Here is an 8,921-nt window from a genome sequence, read left to right as displayed (position 1 = left end):
AGGGCAGCCTCCAGCTGACAGAGCAAAAATACAGAGCCTTCAGTCTTACAGTTGCAAGGAAATGAATTCTACTAACAACCTGAGTGATGATCTTAGAAGTGAATTCCTCCCCAGTCAAACCTCCAGATAAGTTTGCAGCCCAGCCAATGTGCTAATTTCATCCTGTGCAATCCAGGATGAAATCACATCCATCCCAGCCAATGTGTTGAGTTCATTCCAGCAACTAAGCTATGCTGGAATAGAAACTGAGATAATAAATGTGGGTTGTTTTAATCTTTTAAATTTGTGATAATTATTGCTCAACAATAGAAAACTAATAAACCTTTACTCCAGTAGTGGATGAAACAAAAAACATAAAAAATGGAAATAAAAATCCTATTTTTTATGGCACTAGTGCAAGGTAAGAGTCCAAGGGAGCCTTGATGAACTAGAGTCCAGAGAAAGACAAGCTCTTTGCAGGTGGTGGCCTCCATATTGGTAGTTATACAGTTTGGATGTTTGTCCCCACCCAAATCTCATGTTGAAATGTAATCCCCAATGTTGGAAGTGTGGCCTGTTGGGAGGCATTTGGGTCATGGAGGCAAATTCTTCATGGCCTGGTGCTCTTAGTGAGTGAGTTCTCATGAGATCTGGTTGTTTAAGGTGTGCAGCATATCCCCAACTCTCCCTTGCTCCTGCTCTGGCCATGTGACATGCCTGCTCCTGCTTCACCTCCTGCCATGAGTAAAATCTCCCTGAAGCCTCCCTAGAAGGCAGACAGATGACAGTGTGACACATCCCATACAGCCTGCAGAACTGTGAGCCAATTAAACTTATTTTCTTTATAAATTACCCAGTCTCAGGTATTCCTGAGTCACATGCCACCACACCTGGCTAATTTTTTTTTTGTATTTTTAGTAGATACGAAGTTTCACCATGTTAGCCAGGATGGTCTTAATCTCCTGACCTTGTGATCCACCTGCCTCGGCCTCCCAAAGTGCTGGGATTACAGGTGTGAGCCACTGTGCCCAGCCTCATTGTTGTATTTGGTATTAATTATAGCTAAATTGGTTAACTTCTGTGTGTGTGTGTGGTGTGTGTGTGTGTGTGTAGAAATCATATATTCTTCATTCTTTATGTCACTAAGTACCCTGAATTAAGCAGGCTTTTGGAAAAAATAGTCTTAATCTACAAAATAAATTTGAATTTCCAAATGGAAAATATCTTTGAAATTGTTATGTTTCTCCAATAATTTGTGTTTTGGGGTCTTCCTAGGAATCTGGTTTGCTGGTTGGTGGGTCTAAAGTCTGTTTCACTGAAAACTGCACCAAATCCACTTGTGGAGTGACCTGAATTTCTGGAGCTCGAAATTATAATTAGTACTTTTCCAACAGGACTACTGAAATAATTAAAGACAAATTTTTTTGGCTTTAAAACACACACGCGCACACACACACACACACACTCAACATAATAGCCAGTAAAGATAAAGCCCAGGTGAACTTTGATCTGCACAAATTCCAACTCAAAGATGCAGAGTTTGGCCAGAATCAGCCCAGTCACCAACCAATTGAAAAACCATTTGATTGCTCTACATTCAAGTTTCTGTGAAAGATTCAAGCTATTAATACTAAATTAGTAGAATCTGCTACTTTCAAACACAAAAGATTATTTGCCTATGTCCACATGCTATTTGGGAAGCTAACAGTAATTCCTTGTTTGGAAGGAAACCTGACCGGAACCTCCCGACTAGACCCTCCAGTCCTCTTCCATTTACTAACTGCTTTGAGCTATGCAAATGCACGCATGTGCACGGCCAACATAAATTATGGCTAACAATTTGTCACTATTGTTTTATTAACAAATAAAATTCAAAGTAGAATAATTAAATAGGGACCCATAGTAAAATAAACATTCCAGTGACCTTTTAAACTGAAAAGTTCTGCTTTACAAACAAAAGAGAGAACAATACAATTACATGATAGTGCTTGTACAGACTTGCCGAATATGTGATGAAGCCTTGACCAGCCGGCAAGTTGTCCCATCTCTTCCATCCCAGAAAGGGTTGAAAAGAACAGGACAGCTGTAGTGTCCTGACTTTGAGACTCATTGGTGAATGGAGTGACAGATGGACAGCCAGTGCCCCAAAGTGGGCAGGACCTGATCCCCAATAGACAAAAGAGGGTGACAGTCTCAGAGTCCCATTTACTTCAGTAAAAAGAAATATTTTAAAGCCAGCTGTCTTTTTTTATACATAAGATACTGATACAAGGCCATAGTTACTGATTAGGTCTCAGAACACCATCTTGCCTGATAATCCATGCAAAATGCCAACAAACAGTTTTTCCAACTTATTAGTATTACCTTTTTGTTCTAGCCATACTAGGTATATATCGTATGCTATTGATCTTTCTATAGCTTTAGTACATATCTCAAATAATAAGGGCTGCTCTAAGTTTGTCTTAGGTTTACTCAACAAAAATCTGAAAAGTTAAAATTTTAGTCTCCAAAATATTTCATATCTGTTACACGCATCTTTTCATAATAAACCAAAGACCCCTAGTTTTATTTAATATTCATTTATTGTAACTCCTTATTGAACCAAAGTAACAAATATGTTTAGTAATACGTATTCTCTTCTCTACCATAAGTGGTACCTTCCTGCATTTTTGTTCTTCTACCCAGGGACTATAAATGTCTAGAAATCAGATATCTGTTGCTTATATTTCTCTAAAGGAGGTGCTCCATAAATAGGACAAGTCACATATATTATCTAATGGGGTCCTCAGAGTCCTCTTTTGGAGTTGGCTGGGTGGTAATATCCCTATTTTATAAGTAAGCAAACTGAGACTTAGCCAGACTAAGTGATATATCATCTAACCTAGTACAGAAAATTAATGGAATCAAAAGTAGAAACTATTTTTCCCAATTTATAATTTGGCAGTCATTTCATATCACATAGCTTCTCCTAATGTATGAAAAAACATAGCAATTTTATTTAGAAATATTTTCAGGCTGGGCATGGTGGCTCACACCTGTAATCCCAGCACTTTGGGAGGCCGAGGTGGGCGGATCACGAGGTCAGGAGATCGAGACCATCCTGGCTAACACGGTGAAACCCCGTCTCTACTAAAAATACAAAAAATTAGCCGGGTGTTGTGGCGGGCGCCTGTAGTCCCAGCTACTCGGGAGGCTGAGGCAGGAGAATTGCATGAACCCAGGAGGTGGAGCTTGCAGTGAGCCGAGGTCGTGCCACTGCACTCCAGCCTGGACGACAGAGCGAGACTCCATCTCATATAAAACATAAAAAAAATAAAAAAAATTCGTTCTTGGCCAGGTGCAGTGACTCACGCCTGTAATTCCAGCACTTTGGGAGGCTGAGGGAGATGGATCACTTGAGGTCAGGAGTTTGAGACCTGCTGGGCCAACATAGTGAAACCCCGTCTCTACTAAATATACAAAAATTAGTTGGACGTGGTGGCACGCACCTGTAATCCCAGCTACTCAGGAGGCTGAGGCAGGAGAATCACTTGAACCTGGGAGGCGGAGGTGGCAGTGAGCTGAGTGGTGCGACTGCACTCCAGCCTGAGCGACAGAGACTCCATCTCAAAAAGAAAAAAAGAAATATTGTCGTTCTTAATTTCTTTCAGTTGATCAGTAATAACAAATTTCTCAGGGACAGAGACAATAACCATTAGCAGTTGTCAAAAACCATGTATTGCAATTTAGATTATATATCTCCGATGCTTAAATTCTGATTAAACCAATTCACGTTGCAGTTCTTATTTAATAAGATTAACAAGGCCAAGTACAATGGCTCACACCCAGCACTTTGAGAGGCCAAGGCAGGAGAATTGCTTGAGCCCAAGAGTTCAAGACCAGCCTGGGCAACATGGCAAAATTCCGTCTCTACCCAAAAAACCACCAAAATTAGCTCGATGTGGTGACACACATCTGTAATCCCAGCTACTTGGGAGGCTGAGGTGAGAGGATGTTTGGAGCCAGGAGGGCCGAGGCTTCAGTGAACCATGATCACATCACCGGACTACAGCCTGGGTGACAAAACAAGAGCCTGTCTCAAAAAAAAAAAAAAAAGTGAACTACATAAGAATAAAAGAAAACATTAAATTACATTTATTTATTTATTTTTGGTTTTATTTTCTTTTTTTGAGACGGAGTCTTGCTCTGTCTCCAAGGCTGGAGTGCAGTGGCATGATCTTGGCTCACTGCAACCCCTGTCTCCCGGGTTCAAGCGATTCTCCTGCCTCAGCCTCCCGAGTAGCTGGGACTACAGGAACGTGCCACCACACCCAGCTAATTTTTGTATTTTTAGTAGAGACAGGGTTTCACCATGTTGGCGAGGATGGTCTCGATCTCTTGACCTCATGATCTGCCCGCCTCAGCCTCCCAAAGTGTTGGGATTACTGGCGTGAGCCACCGTGCCAGGCCTAAATTACATTTAAAATAACCAAAATAACAGTGACTCTGACCCAAGGAGGTAATTACATACGTAAAATTTAATATTCTCACTAATGTTTACATAAAGCTGTATGAATTTCACACCTAACAAACTGCAAAAATTCATCTACATTTATTTGTAAGATGATTTTAAGCTTCAGGAATTTCATGCAGTTAGAAGTTGGCTTCCTACAGAAGATAGAATAATGCTAATGAGTGAATATTAAGTATAAAACACTAACACTGTAGAGGTAAATATGTAATTATATACATTTCCAAAAGTGGGACAAATCACACATTAAGTTATGTAATAATTCAAGGACTTGTAAGAGACAAGAAGATGTACTTGATAGTCTTTGGCTAATTACTTTTAATTAATAGGTCTATATTACTGAAACATATGAGAATATTTTAAAATTAAGAATGCAAAAATATTCAATCAAGGAAAAATATGGATCGTTAAAGCTAGTAGAAAGCTGCCATTGGAAAGACGAGAGGTTTTACTTTTTTAACCATAAAAGCTAAGTCTAGACATTCATAATTATACCAATTAATTGGCCATTTTGGTGAAATTATATAAATTGTCTACACACACTTCTCAGAATACATAACTGCCAATGCTATTTTCTCTTTGGTCAAGTCTACACTAGCTAGCAAAATGAAGTGGATCATTAAGACCATTATTCTGATAACTTAGATCAAATATTAAGGTAAAAATAGAATTTTTTGTTTGTTTGGATTGAAATGTAAATGTTCTGTTTGTGTTCTGTAAGCATGTGCAAATGGTTCTGTTTCTTCAATTGTTTTTGAAATCTGGTTATACAGCAATTTCTTAATTAGAATCTCAGGTTCTAAAATTCCCAAGATGCCTGGGTAATACAACAGTATTTTAGAATTTTGTATACCAGTACTGGCTTAAATCTCATTTCCTAAGTTTGTAGACAACACTGATAAAACTTACGGATATTCTGAATACAAAAATAAAATAAAACCATTGGAATGTATTTAAAAACTCAACAATTTTTTTGTGGTTATGTAGAATACCCTTTTATGGTTATGTAGAATACCCTTTTATCAGGAGAGGCATGCTTTAGTACTTAGGAATAAAGTGCAGTGATGTTTATAACTTACTTGAAATAGATAAAAGAGGTAAGTTTACTTATGTGTATGAACAAACAAATAATCATATCCTACATCTACCTATCTATTCAGATATAGTAGATCCATATATGTCTGTCTGTCTAGCTATCCATCTACTTAGAGAGAAAAATCTAAGCAATTGTCACAAAATGTTAAAAGCTGATGAACCTAAGTGAAGGGAATATGGGTGTTCTTTGAAATTAAATATTTCATTGTACCATTATTTTCTGTAGGTTTAAATTTTTTGAAAATAAAAAGTTGGAGAAAATGTACATTTTAACCTTTACATAAAGTAACTAATAAATGTTCAGTAACCACCAAATCCCCATGAATATGATACCCCTGAGACTGAAAATTCTGCAGTACCTCATTTCTTAAAATCATACTGTGAAATCTATACTAAAAGATTCTTTCCAATAGGCCTTAAGTGAGCACTTTAAAATATTCCCAAGGTTTCCCATGCAGGGTATAGTTAAAGAGCATTCCACTTGAGATCCTTGCCTGAAAGGCCCTATAGAATTGCAAAGTATCATTATTAAGCAAATGTTCCTGGGCCCTTGGGTGGTTCACTTAAAACACATTTCCCTGTATTGAATATTCAATGCCAAAAGCACACTGTTCAGTGTTAAGATTTGCAATTTAAACCCAGTTGGGAGAAGTAAAAGGTTCTTGTAATTTGCCTATACTGTATTGCATTGATGTGGTAGCTTTCATTGATAATTAAGTTCCAAAAATATGAGTTAGATTGTGTGAACAATGGAGGAAAGCTAACCTTTCTATTATAGCTTTAGCTCTTGACTTCTCGTATTTAAGATTACAGATGCTCCATTAAATCGATTTTGTGTTTAATCTCCTCTTGAAAAAGAGTGAATGCAAGTCCCCAACGTTCTTCCCTTTGAGAGAACCCAAGTATTCGACAATGAAAACTACAAGGCTCAAACTAGATGATTAACACCGCCCACTGGGGATAAGAAAAGTTTAGTGTGCCTCTTTTTGGGTAGTTTTCCCTTAACTAATTCACTGGATCGGAATGTCAAAATATATTTCGCATTAGATTTTCAAAAAATTTTTGAAAAAAACAGATTTGAAAGGACAGGGGTGCATTTTAAATGATTCAATTCATTATATTATTTTAAATACATAGATATGCTTTTTTAAAAACAATTGTGAATTTGTGGCTTTTTAAAGTTTTATTTAAATCTCCTCTTTGCCTATCATTTAGTTCTTTTCTCTGCTTTAAAATATTGTAGGTCCTTCAGTAAAATATAAAACAATGGAAATATGCAGAACGTAGGATAGAATATTTCGGTCGAAATATCAAAAATTTATAAAGAGAAGGTGGGGGTTGTCATTATGTCGGAATGAAATTGTTTGGTTCTCTTTTGAATTTGTGCTGGGAAAGACCCATCGCCCTGGTTCCGGCTCTTCAGGGGAAATGGAAACTGGACTGTGGCTTTCTCTGCCTGGCATCTGTCTAAACAGCCTTGCTTTCTCCAGCACCAGCAGCGTGAGGGTTCCACTCTAGCATTTCGTCAAACTTCTATCGAGAAGATCCAGCCCGTATTCAATGCAGAGCTTACCTTCAAAAGAGATAAAACTACCTTGGCAATGAGAGCACTAGCAGTGTCTTTGGGATCCCTGCGGGAGATCCTCTCCCCACTTCTACAGTTAGCGGGTGGTGGGGAATGAAGGGCATAGCAGTGATTCTCCTAGTGTGGTACCCAGTTCAGCAGCGTGAGCATCACCTGATACTTTAGAAATACAAATGACTGGGCCCCACCCCAGTCCTACTGAAGCAGAAACTCTGCGGACGAGCCCAGCCATCTGCGTTTTAACTAGCCCTTTGGGTGATTCTGATGTATAGTCACTGACATAAACACGAGAATATAAATTTTCTAAAAGACCTTTAAAGTCTAGTCAAGACCTGAAAGGGGACGCTACCGAAGCAGTAGGTCACTATTGCCCGGGTGGGGTGGGTCCCAAGCCGCCTGACCTGTCCGCGACCCCCTCCTGAACACACGCCCCTGCGCTGGCACTTCCCACCCGCCGCCCGCTGGCCTCCGCCCCAGGCCGCGCAGGCTGCCCAGCAGGTGTCAGGTCGGCGGCCCGGGGCGAGGCGCGCCCCTCCCGCGGCCGCGCGTGCCGGCTACAGCCCCTCCCGCCCGGCCTGCCCCTTTGTCCGCCCCGAGGGCGGCACCTTCCCGCCCGCGGGGTGTGCGAGCCCTCGGGGGGTGGGAGAGGAGGAGGGACGGGGAGGGAAGGAGGAGGAACTGGGCGGGCGGCTGAGTGCAGGGGTGGGGAGCCGCCGCCGTGCACCCGACTCCTGGCCCGCCGGGTCAGCGGAGAGGGGCTTTGTGACCCGCCCAGGAGTCCCAGCAAGACAACCGCCCCGGGGCGGGGTGGCGCCTCCCCCCTTGGCGGGAGCCGGCGCAGCCTTCCCGGCCGGGGAGCCGCGGTGGCCAGCGGCGTACGGGCCGGGCAGAGCCCAGAGCTGGCTGCGGAGCTCGGCGGGAGAGCGCGGCTAAGCGGAGGGGAGGGCCGGAGGGTGGGGCGGGGCGGGGCTGGGCCGGGCTGCCACGGAGCCCGGCGCCCGCGCCTCCGCCTCCCGCGCCCCCGGCCGCAGCCGCCCGGGCCTTGCGGGTCGGCGAACAGGCGGGGACGCGTGTGCGCCCCGGCCGGCGGCCTGCGCCGGGGGCCGGGAGGTGCGCGGAGGCGCCGGCTGGACCTGGGACGGCAGGCTGTCTCTCGGATGCGGGGTGGGAGGGGTGAGGAGGAAGGAAAGGGAGGAGTTGGCAAGCCAGGAAGAAAGGGGAGTGCAAATATTGTGACTGCTGGGGACGGAGACTATCTGTGGCGCAGTCGGTGGAGATCTGCACTCCAAGCTGGCGGTAGGCTGCGGAGAAGTCCGACTGCCCCTCGTCTGGAACTGTCGCTCTTCCCTCTGACTGCTGCACAGACAACCGTCACTCATTGCTTTTAGATCCTGCGACTGGTGGGAAAAGCTGCCCACTACTCGCCATTTATTCTAGATTCCCAGAGGGCCGGATGTTAATTAAGCTGACTGTTTTCTGAAGAAGCTTCAGCTCCGAGAATCCCTGGGCGGTTGCCAACACTGGGGGGTGAAGGTGAAGGGGGAACCTGTCCTTTTCCTACTGTGTTCCCCGCCGTACCCCTCGGCCATTGCCTTTCGTTTACTTCTCCAGTCCCCTGTCCTCGTATCTTAGATGGGTCAAAGCATTAAAACGGGACAAACCTCTATGGCAACGCATCCCAGCTATACGTGAAACCGGAAGCAGGAGCACTTTCGAAGTTCGTTGGACCACCGCGGGAAAGCGCGACTCCTC

Source organism: Nomascus leucogenys, chromosome 11, assembly GCF_006542625.1.
Source record: "Nomascus leucogenys isolate Asia chromosome 11, Asia_NLE_v1, whole genome shotgun sequence".
NCBI classification, from domain to species: Eukaryota; Metazoa; Chordata; class Mammalia; order Primates; family Hylobatidae; genus Nomascus; species Nomascus leucogenys.
Note: the sequence above shows the minus strand (reverse complement) of the source record.